Here is a 13,422-nt window from a genome sequence, read left to right on the forward strand (position 1 = left end):
GGAACGTAGAAATGACCATCACTTTCACACTGGTTGCTATTATTCGTTTTATACGAAGGAAAAACTGTTGTATTTATATTGTATTATATGCTTCTGGCGTTGACTTTTAATGCACTAACTATTCGATCCGGCGGAGCAACACCCTAGTGTGAAGCCGAGGTTTCCCGTACCGTAGAAATGACCATCACTTTCAAACTGGTTGCAATTATTCGTTTTATATGATGGCAAAACAGTTATATTTATATTGTATTTTATGCTTCTGGCGTTCACTTCTTAGGCCCTAGCTATTCGATCTGGTGGAACAACGCCCTATGGTGAAGCCTAGGTTGCCCGGAACGTAGAAATGACCATAACTTTCACACTGGTTGCTATTATTCGTTCTATACGATGGAAAAACTGTTGTATTTATATTGTATTTTAAGCTTCTGGCGTTGACTTCTAAGGCACTAACTATTCGATCTGGTGGAGCAACGCCCTAGAGTGAACCCTAGGTTGCTCGGAATGTAAAAATGACCATAACATTCACACTGGTTGCTATTATTCGTTCTATACGATGGAAAAACTGTTATATTTATATTGTATCTTATGCTTCTGGCGTTGACTTCTTAGGCCATAACTATTCAATCTGGTGGAACATCACCCTAGAGTGAGGCCTAGGTTGCCGGGAACGTAGAAATGACCATAACTTTCACACTGGTAGCAATTATTCGTTTTATACAATGGAAAAACTGTTCTGCTTATTTTGTATTTTATGCTTCGGGCGTTGACTTCTAAGGCCCTAACCGTTTGATCTGGTGGAGCAACGCCCTAGAGTGAAGCCTAGGTTGCCCGGTACGTAGAAATGACCATAACTTTCAAACTGGTTGCAATTATTCCGGTTATATGATGGAAAAACTGTTGTATCTTTATTGCATTTTATGCTTCGGGCATTCACTTCTAAGGCCCAAACTATTCAATCTGTTGGAGCAACGCCCTAGGGTGTAGCCTAGGTTGCCCGGAAAGTAGAAATGACCATTACTCGCACACTGTTTGCAATTATTCCTTTTATACGGTGGAACAGCTGTTGCATCTTTATCGTATTTTATGCTTCTGGCGTTGACTTCTTAGGCCGTAACTATCCGATCTGGTGGAGCAACGCCCTGGAATGAAACCTGGGTTGCCAGGAACGTAGAAATGACCACTACTATCACACTGGTTGCAATTTATTCCTGCTATACGATGGAAAAACTGTTCTATTTTTGTTGCATTTTATGCTTCTGGCGTTCACTTCTTAGGCCCTAACTATTCGATCTGGTGGAACAACGCCCTAGGGTGAAGCCTAGGTTGTCCGGAACGTAGAAATGACCATAGCTTTTACACTCGTAGCAATTATTCGTTGTATACAATGAAAAAACCGTTCTATTTATTTTGTATTTTATGCTTCGGGCGTTGACTTCTAGGGCCCTAACTATTCAATCTGTTGGAGCAAAGCCCTAGGGTGAAGCCTAGGTTGCTCGGGAAGTAGAAATGACATTTACTTTCACACTGTTTGGTATTATTCATTTTGTACGATGGAAAAGCTGTTGTATTTATATTGTATTTTATGTCTCTGGCGTTGACTTCTAAGGCCGTAGCTATTAGATGCGGTGGAGCAACGCCCTAGAGTGACGCCTAGGTTGCCCGGAACCTAGAAATGACCATAACTTTCACACTGGTTGCTATCATTCGTTTTATACGATGGAAAAACTGTTATATTTATATTGTATTTTATGCTTCTGGCGTTGACTTCTTAGGCCCTAACTGTTCGATCTGGTGGAACAATGCCCTAGAGTGAAGCCTAGGTTATCCGGAACGTAGAAATGACCAGTACATTCACACTGGTTGCAGTTATTCCTGTAAAACAATGCAAAAACTGTTGCATCTTTATTGTATTTTACGCTTCTGGCGTCGACTTCTAAGGCCCTAACTATTCGATCTGGTGGAGCGACGCCCTAGGGTGAAGCCTAGGTTGGCCGAAATGAAGAAATGCCCATAACTTTCACACTGGTTGCAATTATACGTTTTATACGATTGAAAAGCTGTTGTATTTATTTTGTATTTTATGCTTCGGGCGTTGACTTCTAAGGCCCTAACTGTTTGATCTGGTGGAGCATGGCCGTAGAGTGAAGCCTAGGTTGCCCGGAACGTAGAAATGACCATAACTTTCACACTGGTTGCTATTATTCGTTTTATACGATGGAAAAACTGTTATATTTATATTGTATTTAAGCTTCTGGCGTTGACTTATGAGGCCGTTGCTATTCGATGTGGTGGAAGAACGCCATAGAGTGAAGCCTAGGTACCCCGGATCGTAGAAATGTCCATATCTTTCACACTGTTTGCAATTTTTCGTTTTATACGATGGAAAAACTGTTTTATTTATTTTGTATTTTATGCTTCGGGCGTTGACTTCTAAGGCGCTAACTATTCGATCTAGTGGAGCAACGCCCTAGAGTGCAGCCTAGGTTACCCGGAACGTAGAAATGACCATAATTTTCACACTGGTTGCTATCATTCGTTTTATATGATGGAAAAACTGTTGTATTTATATTGTATTTTATGCTTCTGGCGTTCACTTCTTAGGCCCTAACTATTCGATCTGGTGGAACAACGCCCTGTGGTGAAGCCTAGGTTGCCCGGAACGTAGAAATGACCATAACTTTCACACTGGTTGCTATTATTCGCTTTATACGATTGAAAAACTGTTATATTTATATTGTATTTTATGCTTCTGGCGTTCACTTCTTAGGCCCTAGCTATTCGATCTGGTGGAACAACGCCCTATGGTGAAGCCTAGGTTGCCCGGAACGTAGAACTGACCATAACTTTTACACTGGTAGCAATTATTCGTTTTATACAATGGAAAAACTGTTCTATTTATTTTGTATTTTATGCTTCGGGCGTTGACTTCTAAGGCCCTAGCTGTTTGATCTGGTGGAGCAACGCCCTAGAGTGAAGCCTAGGTTGCCCGGAACGTAGAAATGACCATAACTTTCACACTGGTTGCAATTATTCGTTTTATACGATGCAAACGCTGTTGTATTTATATCGTATTTTATGCTTCTGGCGTTTACTTACAAGGTCCTAACTATTCAATCTGTTGGAGCAAGGCCCAAGGGTGAAGCCTAGCTTGCTCGGAAAGTAGAAATGACCATAAGTTTCATACTGCTTGCAATTATTCGTTTTATACGATGGAAACACTGTTGTATTTTTATTGCATTTTATGCTTCGGGCATTGACTTCTTAGGACCTAACTATTCAATCTGTTGGAGCAACGCCCTAGGGTGAAGCCTAGGTTGCTCGGAAAGTAGAAATGACCATCAGTTTCATACTGGTTGCAATTATTCGTTTTATACAATGGAAAAACTGTTGTATTTATAGTGTATTTTATGCTTCTGGCGTTGACTTCTAAGGCCCTAGCTATTCGATCTAGTGGGGCAACGCCCTAGAGTGAAGCCTAGGTAGCCCGGAAAGGAGAAATGACCATCACTTTCAAACTGGTTGCAATTAATCCTGTTATACGATGGAAAAACTGTTGTATTTTTATTGCATTTTATGCTTCTGGCGTTCACTTCTTAGGCTCTAACTATTCGATCTGGTGGAACAACGGCCTAGGGTGAAGCCTAGCTTGCCCGGAACGTAGAAATGACCATTACTTTCACACTGGTAGCAATTATTCGTTTTATACAATGGAAAAACTGTTCTGTTTATTTTGTATTTTATGCTTCGGGCGTTGACTTCTAAGGCCCTAACTGTTCGATCTAGTGGAGCAACGCTCTAGAGTGAAGCCTAGGTTGCACGGAACGTAGAAATGACCATAACTTTCACACTGGTTGCTATTATTCGTTCTATACGATGGAGAAACTGTTATATTTATATTGTACCTTATGCTTCTGGCGTTGACTTCTTAGGCCCTAACAATTCGATCTGGTGGAACAACGCCCTAGAGTGAAGCCTATGTTGCCCGGTACGTAGAAATGACCATAACTTTCACACTGGTTGCTATTATTCGTTCTATACGATGGAAAAACTGTTATATTTATATTGTACCTTATGCTTCTGGCGTTGACTTCTTATGCCCTAACAATTCGATCTGGTGGAACAACGCCCTAGAGTGAAGCCTAGGTTGCCTGGAACGTAGAAATGACCATCACTTTCACACGGGTTGCAATTATTCCTGTTATAGGATGGAAAGACTGTTGTATTTTTATTGTATTTTATACTTCAGGCGTTGACTTGTGAGGCCGTAGCTATTCGATGTGGTGGAAGAACGCCATACAGTGAAGCCTAGGTTGCCCGGAACGTACAAATGACCATAACTTTTACATTGGTAGCAATTATTCGTTTTATGCGATGGAAAAGCTGTTATATTTATATTGTACTTTATGCTTCTGGCGTTGACTTCTGAGGCCGTTGCTATTCGATGTGGTGGAAGAACGACATAGAGTGAAGCCTAGGTAGCCCGGAACGTAGAAATGACCACTACTATCACACTGGTTGCAAATTATTCCTGCCATACGATGGAAAAACTGTTGTATTTTTATTGCATTTTATGCTTCTGGCGTTCACTTCTTAGGCCCTAACTATTCGATCTGGTGGAAGAGCGGCCTAGGGTGAAGCCTAGGTTGCCCGGAACGTAGAAATGACCATCACTTTCACACTGGTTGCTATTATTCGTTTTATACGAAGGAAAAACTGTTGTATTTATATTGTATTATATGCTTCTGGCGTTGACTTTTAATGCACTAACTATTCGATCTGGCGGAGCAACACCCTAGTGTGAAGCCGAGGTTTCCCGGAACGTAGAAATGACCATCACTTTCAAACTGGTTGCAATTATTCGTTTTATATGATGGCAAAGCTGTTATATTTATATTGTATTTTATGCTTCTGGCGTTCACTTCTTAGGCCCTAGCTATACGATCTGGTGGAACAACGCCCTATGGTGAAGCCTAGGTTGCCCGGAACGTAGAAATGACCATAACTTTCACACTGGTTGCTATTATTCGTTCTATACGATGGAAAAACTGTTGTATTTATATTGCATTTTAAGCTTCTGGCGTTGACTTCTAAGGCACTAACTATTCGATCTGGTGGAGCAACGCCCTAGAGTGAACCCTAGGTTGCTCGGAATGTAAAAATGACCATAACATTCACACTGGTTGCTATTATTCGTTTTATACGAAGGAAAAACTGTTGTATTTATATTGTATTTTATGCTGCTGGCGTTCACTTCTTAGGCCCTAACAATTCGATCTGGTGGAGCAACGCCCTGTGGTGAAGCCTAGGTTGCCCGGAACGTAGAAATGACCATAACTTTCACACTGGTTGCTATTATTCGCTTTAAACGATTGAAAAACTGTTATATTTATATTGTATTTTATGCTTCTGGCGTTCACTTCTTAGGCCCTAGCTATTCGATCTGGTGGAACAACGCCCTGTGGTGAAGCCTAGGTTGCCCGGAACGTAGAAATGACCATAACTTTCAAACTGGTTGCAATTATTCCGGTTATATGATGGAAAAACTGTTGTATTTTTATTGCATTTTAGGCTTCGGGCATTCACTTCTAAGGCCCAAACTATTCAATCTGTTGGAGCAACGCCCTAGGGTGTAGCCTAGGTTGCCCGGAAAGTAGAAATGACCACAACTTTCATACTGGTTGCAATTACTCGTTTTATATGATGGAAAAACTGTTGTATTTATATTGTATTTTATGCTGCTGGCGTTCAGTTCTTAGGCCCTAACAATTCGATCTGGTGGAGCAACGCCCTAGAGTGATGCCTAGGTTGCCCGGAACGTAGAAATGACCATCACTTTCAAACTGGTTGCAGTTAATCCTTTTACACGATGGAAAAACTGTTGTATTTTTATTGCATTTTATGCTTCCGGCGTTGACTTCTAAGGCCCTAATCATTCAATCTGTTCGAGCAATGCCCAAGGGTGAAGCCTAGGTTGCCCGGAAAGAAGAAATGACGTTAACTTTCATACTGGTTGCAATTATTCGTTTTATACGATGGAAAAACTGTTGTATTTATATCGTATTTTATGCTTCTGGCGTTGACTTCTAAGGCACTAACTATTCGATCTGGTGGAGCGACGCCCTAGAGTGAAGCCTAGGTTGCCCGGAACGTAGGATTGGCCATCACTTTCAAACTGGTTGCAATTATTCCTGTTATATGATGGAAAAACTGTTGTATTTTTGTTGCATTTTATGCTTCGGGCATTGACTTCTAAGGCCCTAACTATTCAATCTGTTGGAGCAACGCCCTAGGGTGAAGCCTAGGTTGCCCGGAAAGTAGAAATGACCATAACTTTCAGACTGGTAGCAATTATTCGTTTTATACTATGGAAAAACTGTTCTATTTATTTTGTATTTAATGCTTCGGGCGTTGGCTTCTAAGGCCCTAACTGTTTGATCTGGTGGAGCAACGCCCTAGAGTGAAACCTAGGTTGCCCCGGACGTAGAAATGACCATAGCTTTCACACTGGTTGCTATTATTCGTTTTATACGATGGAAAAGCTGTTGCATTTATATCGTATTTTACGCTTCTGGCGTTGACTTCTTAGGCCGTAACCATTCGGTCTGGTGGAGGAACGCCCTGGAGTGAAACCTAGGTTGCCCGGAACGTAGAATTGGCCAACACTTTCAAACTGGTTGCAATTATTCCTGATATATGATGGAAACACTGTTGTATTTTTTTTGCATTTTATGGTTCGAGTGTTGACTTCTAAGGCCCTAACTATTCAATCTGTTGGAGCAACGCCCTAGGGTGAAGCCTATGTTGCTCGGAAAGTAGAAATGTCCATAAGTTTCATACTGGTTGCAATTATTCGTTTTATACGATGGAAAAACTGTTGTATTTATATTGTATTTTATGCTTCTGGCGTTGACTTCTAAGGCACTAACTATTCGATCTGGTGGAGCAACGCAATAGAGTGATGCCTAGGTTGCCCGGAACGTAGAATTGGCCATCAATTTCAAACTGGTTGCAATTATACCTGTTATATGATGGAAACACTGCTGTATTTTTTTTGCATTTTATGGTTCGGGCGTTGAGTACTAAGGCACTAACTATTCAATACGTTGGAGCAACGCCCTAGGGTGAAGCCTAGGTTGCTCGGAAAGTAGAAATGACCATAAGTTTCATACTTGTTGCAATTATTCGTTTTATACGATGGAAAAACTGTTGTATTTATATTGTACTTTATGCTGCTGGCGTTGACTTCTAAGGCACTAACTATTCGATCTGGTGGAGCAACGCCCTAGAGGGAAGCCTAGGTTGCCCGGAGCGTAGAATTGGCCATCACTTTCAAACTGGTTGCAATTATTCCTGATATATGATGGAAACACTGTTGTATTTTTTTTGCATTTTATGGTTCGGGCGTTGACTTCTAAGGCCCTAACTATTCAATCTGTTGGAGCAATGCCCTAGGGTGTAGCCTAGGTTGCTCGGAAAGTAGAAATGTCCATAAGTTTCATACTGGTTGCAATTATTCGTTTTATACGATGGAAAAACTGTTGTATTTATATTGTATTTTATGCTTCTGGCGTTGACTTCTAAGGCACTAACTAATCGATCTGGTGGAGCAACGCAATAGAGTGATGCCTAGGTTGCCCGAAACGTAGAATTGGCCATCAATTTCAAACTGGTTGCAATTATACCTGTTATATGATGGAAACACTGCTGTATTTCTTTTGCATTTTATGGTTCGGGCTTTGACTTCTAAGGCCCTAACTATTCAATCTGTTGGAGCAACGCCCTAGGGTGAAGCCTAGGTTGCTCGGAAAGTAGAAATGACCATATGTTTCATACTGGTTGCAATTATTCGTTTTATACGATGGAAAAGCTGTTGTATTTATATTGTATTTTATGCTTCTGGCGTTGACTTCTAGGGCACTAACTATTCGATCTGGTGGAGCAACGCCCTAGAGCGAAGCCTAGGTTGCCCGGAACGTAGAATTGGCCATCACTTTCAAACTGGTTGCAATTATTCCTGTTATATGATGGATACACTGTTGTATTTTTATTGCATTTTACGCTTCGGGCGTTGACTTCTAAGGCCCTAACTATTCAATCTGTTGGACCAACGCCCTAGGGTGAAGCCTAGCTTTTTTGGAAAGTAGAAATGACCATATGTTTCATACTGTTTGCAATTATTCGTTTCATACGATGAAAAAGCTGTTGTATTTATATTGTATGTTATGCTTCTGGCGTTGACTTCTAAGGCACTAACTATTCAATCTGTTGGAGCAACGCCCTAGTGTGAAGCCTAGGTTGCTCGGAAAGTAGAAATGACCATAAGTTTCATACTGGTTGCAATTATTCGTTTTATACGATGCAAACGCTGTTGTATTTATATCGTATTTTATGCTTCTGGCGTTGACTTCTTATGCCGTAACCATTCGGTCTGGTGGAGGAACGCCCTGGAGTGAAACCTAGGTTGCCCGGAACGTAGAATAGACCATCACTTTCAAACTGGTTGCAATTATTCCTGATATATGATGGAAACACTGTTGTATTTTTTTTTAATTTTATGGTTCGGGCGTTGACTTCTAAGGCCCTAACTATTCAATCTGTTGGAGCAACTACCTAGGGTGAAGCCTAGGTTGCTCGGAAAGTAGAAATGACCATAAGTTTCATACTGGTTGCAATTATTCGTTTTATACGATGGAAAAACTGTTGTATTTATATTGTATTTTATGCTTCTGGCGTTGACTTCTAAGGCACTAACTATTCGATCCGGTGAGCAACGCCCTAGAGTGAAGCCTAGGTTGCCCGGAAGGTAGAATTGGCCATCACTTTCAAACTGGTTGCAATTATTCGTTTTATACGATGGAAAAACTGATGTATTTATATTGTATTTTATGCTTCTGGCGTTGACTTCTAAGGCACTAACTATTCGATCTGGTGGAGCACCGCCCTAGAGTGAAGCCTAGGTTGCCCGGAACGTAGAATTGGCCATCACTTTCAAACTGGTTGCAATTATTCCTGTTATATGATGGAAACACTGTTGTGTTTTTATTGCATTTTATGCTTCGGGCGTTGACTTCTAAGGCCCTAACTATTCAATGTGTTGGAGCAACGCCCTAGGGTGAAGCCTAGATTGCTGGAAAAGTAGAAATGACCATAAGTTTCATACTGGTTGCAATTATTCGTTTTATACGATGGAAAAGCTGTTGTATTTATATTGTATTTTATGCTTTTGGCGTTGACTTCTGAGGCACTAACTATTCGATCTGGTGGAGCAACGCCCCAGAGCGAAGCCTAGGTTGCCCGGAACGTAGAATTGGCCATCACTTTCAAACTGGTTGCAATCATTCCTGTTATATGATAGAAACACTGTTGTATTTTTTTTTGGATTTTATGGTTCGGGCGTTGACTTCTAAGGTCCAAACTACTCAATCTGTTGGAGCAACGCCCTAGGGTGAAGCCTAGGTTGCTCGGAAAGTAGAAATGACCATAAGCTTCATACTGGTTGCAAATATTCGTTTTATACGATGGAAAAGCTGTTGTATTTATACCGTATTTTATGCTTCTGGCGTTGACATCTTAGGCCGTAACTATTCGGTCTGGTGGAGCAACGCCCTGGAGTGAAACCTAGGTTGCCCGAAACGTAGAATTGGCCATCACTTTCAAACTGGTTGCAATTATTCCTGATATTTGATGGAAACACTGTTGTATTTTTTTTGCATTTTATGGTTCGGGCGTTGACTTCTAAGGCCCTAACTATTCAATCTGTTGGAGCAACGCCCTAGTGTGAAGCCTAGGTTGCTCGGAAAGTAGAAATGACCATAAGTTTCATACTGGTTGCAATTATTCGTTTTATACGATGGAAAAACTGTTGTATTTATATTGTATTTTATGCTTCTGGCGTTGACTTCTAAGGCACTAACTATTCGATCCGGTGGAGCAACGCCCTAGAGTGAAGCCTAGGTTGCCCGGAAGGTAGAATTGGCCATCACTTTCAAACTGGTTGCAATTATTCGTTTTATACGATGGAAAAACTGTTGTATTTATATTGTATTTTATGCTTCTGGCGTTGACTTCTAAGGCACTAACTATTCGATCTGGTGGAGCAACGACCTAGAGTGAAGCCTAGGTTGCCCGGAACGTAGAATTGGCCATCACTTTCAAACTGGTTGCAATTATTCGTTTTATACGATGGAAAAACTGTTGTATATATATTGTATTTTATGCTTCTGGCGTTGACTTCTAAGGCACTAACTATTCGATCTGTTGGAGCAACGCCCTAGGGTGAAGCCTAGGTTGCTGGGAAAGTAGAAATGACCAAAAGTTTCATACTGGTTGCAATTATTCATTTTATAGAGTGGAAAAGCTGTTGTATTTATATTGTATTTTATGCTTCTGGCGTTGACTTCTTAGGCCCTAACTGTTCGCTCTGGTGGAACAACGCCCTAGAGTGAAGACTAGGTTGCCCGGAACGTAGAAATGACCATCACTTTCACAGTGGTCGCAATTACTCCTGCTATACGATGGAAAAACACTTGTATATTTATTGTATTTTATGCTTCGGGCGTTGACTTCTATGGCCCTACCTATTCGATCTGGTGGAGCAACACCCTACAGTGAAGCCTAGGTTGCCCGGAACGTAGAAATGACCATAACTTTCACACTGGTAGCAATTAGTCGTTATATACAATATAAAAACTGTTCTATTTATTTTGTACTTTATGCTTCGGGCGTTGACTTCTAAGGCCCTAACTATTCGATCTGGAGGAGCAACGCGCAAGAGTGAAGCCTAGGTTGCCCGGAACGTAGAAATGACCATCACTTTCACACTGGTTCCTGTTATTCGTTTTATACAATGGAAAAGCTGTTATGTTTATGTTGTGTTTTTTACTTCTGGCGTTGACTTCTAAGGCCTAACTATTCGATCTGGTAGAGCAACGCCCTAGAAGGAAGCCTAGGTTGCCCGGAACGTAGAAATGACCATAACTTTCACACTGGTTGCTATTATTCGTTTTATAATATGGAAAAGCTGTTATGTTTATGTTGTGTTTTTTACTTCTGGCGTTGACTTCTAAGGCCTAACTATTCGATCTGGTAGAGCAACGCCCTAGAAGGAAGCCTAGGTTGCCCGGAACGTAGAAATGACCATAACTTTCACACTGGTTGCTATTATTCGTTTTATAATATGGAAAGACTGTTATATTTATATTGTATTTTATGCTTCTGGCGTTGACTGCTTAGGCCCTAGCTATCCGATATGGTGGAACAACGCCCTACAGTGAAGCCTAGGTTGCCCGGAACGTAGTAATGACCATAACTTTCACACTGGTAGCAATTATTCGTTATATACAATGTAAAAACTGTTCTATTTATTTTGTATTTTATTCCTCTGTCGTTGACTTCTTCGGCCCTAACTATTCGATCTGGTGGAACAACGCCCTAGAGTGAAGCCTAGGTTGCCCGGAACGTAGAAATTACCACAACTTTCATACTGGCAGCAATTATTCGTTATATACAATGGAAAAACTGTTCTATTTATTTTGTATTTTATGCTTCTGGCGTTGACTTCTAAGGCCCTAACTATTCCATCTGGTGGAACAACGCCCTAGGGTGAAGCCTAGGTTGCCCGGAACGTCGAAATGACCATAACTTTCACACTGGTAGCAATTATTCGTTCTATACCATGGAAGAACTGTTATATTTATATTTTATTTTATGCCCCAGGTGTTGACTTCTAAGGCCCTAACTATTCGGTCTGGTGGAGCAACGCCCTAGAGTGAAGCCTAGGATGCCCGGAACGTAGAAATGACCATAACTATCACACTGGTAGCAATTATTCGTTATATACAATGTAAAAACTGTTCTATTTATTTTGTATTTTATTCTTCTGGCGTTGACTTCTTCGGCCCTAACTATTCGATCTGGTGGAGCAACGCCGTAGATTGAAGCCTAGGTTGCCCAGATCGTAGAAATGTCCATAACTTTCACACTGGTTGCAATTATTCGTTTTATACGATGGAAAAACTGTTGTACTTATATCGTATTTTATCCGTCTGGCGTTGAATTCTAAGTCCCTAGCTATTCGATCTGGTGGAGCAAAACCCTAGAGCGAAACCTAGGTTGCCCGAAACGTAGAAATGACCACTACTTTCACACTGGTTGCAATTACCCCTATTATACCATGGAAAAACTGTTGTATTTATATTGTATTTTATGCTCCTGGCGTTTAATTCTAAGTCCCTAGCTATTCGATCTGGTGGAGCAACGCAGTAGAGTGACTCCTAGGTTAACCGGAAGGTAGAAATGACCATTACTTTCACAATGTATGCAATTATTCATTTCATACGATGCAAAAACTGTATTACTTATATTGTATTTTATTCTTCTGGCGTTGACTTCATTGGCCCTAACTATTAGATCTGGTGGAACAACGCCCTAGAGTGCAGCCTAGGTTGCCCGGTACGTAGAACATACCATTACTTTCACACTGGTTGCAGTTATTCCTGTTATACGATGGAAAAACTGTTGCATCTTTATTGTATTTTATGCTTGTGGCGTTGACTTCTAAGGCCCTAACTATTTGATCTGGTGGAGCAGCGCCCTAGAGTGAAGCATAGGTTGCCCGGAACGTAGAAATGACCATTACTTTCACACTGGTTGCAATTATTCGTTTTATACGATGGAAAAACTGTTGTATTTATTATGTATTTGGTGCTTCTGGCGTTGACTTCTTAGGACCTAACTATTCGATCTGGTGGAGCAACGCCCTAGAGTGAAGCCTAGGTTGCCCGGAAGGTAGAAATGACCATTACTTTCACAATGTTTGCAATTATTCATTTTATACGATGGAAAAGCTGTTGTACCAATATCGTATTTTATTCTTCTGGCGTTGACTTCATTGGCCCTAACCATTAGATCTGGTGGAACAACGCCCTAGAGTGAAGCCTAGGTTGCACGGAACGTAGAACATACCATTACTTTCACACTGGTTGCAGTTATTCCTGTTACACAATGGAAAAACTGTTGCATCTTTATTGTATTTTATGCTTGTGGCGTTGACTTCTAAGGCCCTAACTATTTGATCTGGTGGAGCAGCGCCCTAGAGTGAAGCATAGGTTGCCCGGAACGTAGAAATGACCATTACTTTAACAATGTATGCAATTATTCATTTCATACGATGCAAAAACTGTATTACTTATATTGTATTTTATTCTTCTGGCGTTGATTTCTAAGGCCCTAACTATTCAATCTGTTGGAGCAACGCCGTAGGGTGATGCCGAGGTTGCCCGGAAAGCAGAAATGACCAAAACTTTCATACTGGTTGCAATTATTCGTTTTATACGATGGAAAAACTGTAATATTTATATCGTATTTTATTCTTCTGGCGTTGACTTCTAAGGCACTAACTATTCAATCTGTTGGAGCAACGCC

This window comes from Calliopsis andreniformis, unplaced genomic scaffold (genome assembly GCF_051401765.1).
Source record: "Calliopsis andreniformis isolate RMS-2024a unplaced genomic scaffold, iyCalAndr_principal scaffold0007, whole genome shotgun sequence".
NCBI lineage: Eukaryota > Metazoa > Arthropoda > Insecta > Hymenoptera > Andrenidae > Calliopsis > Calliopsis andreniformis.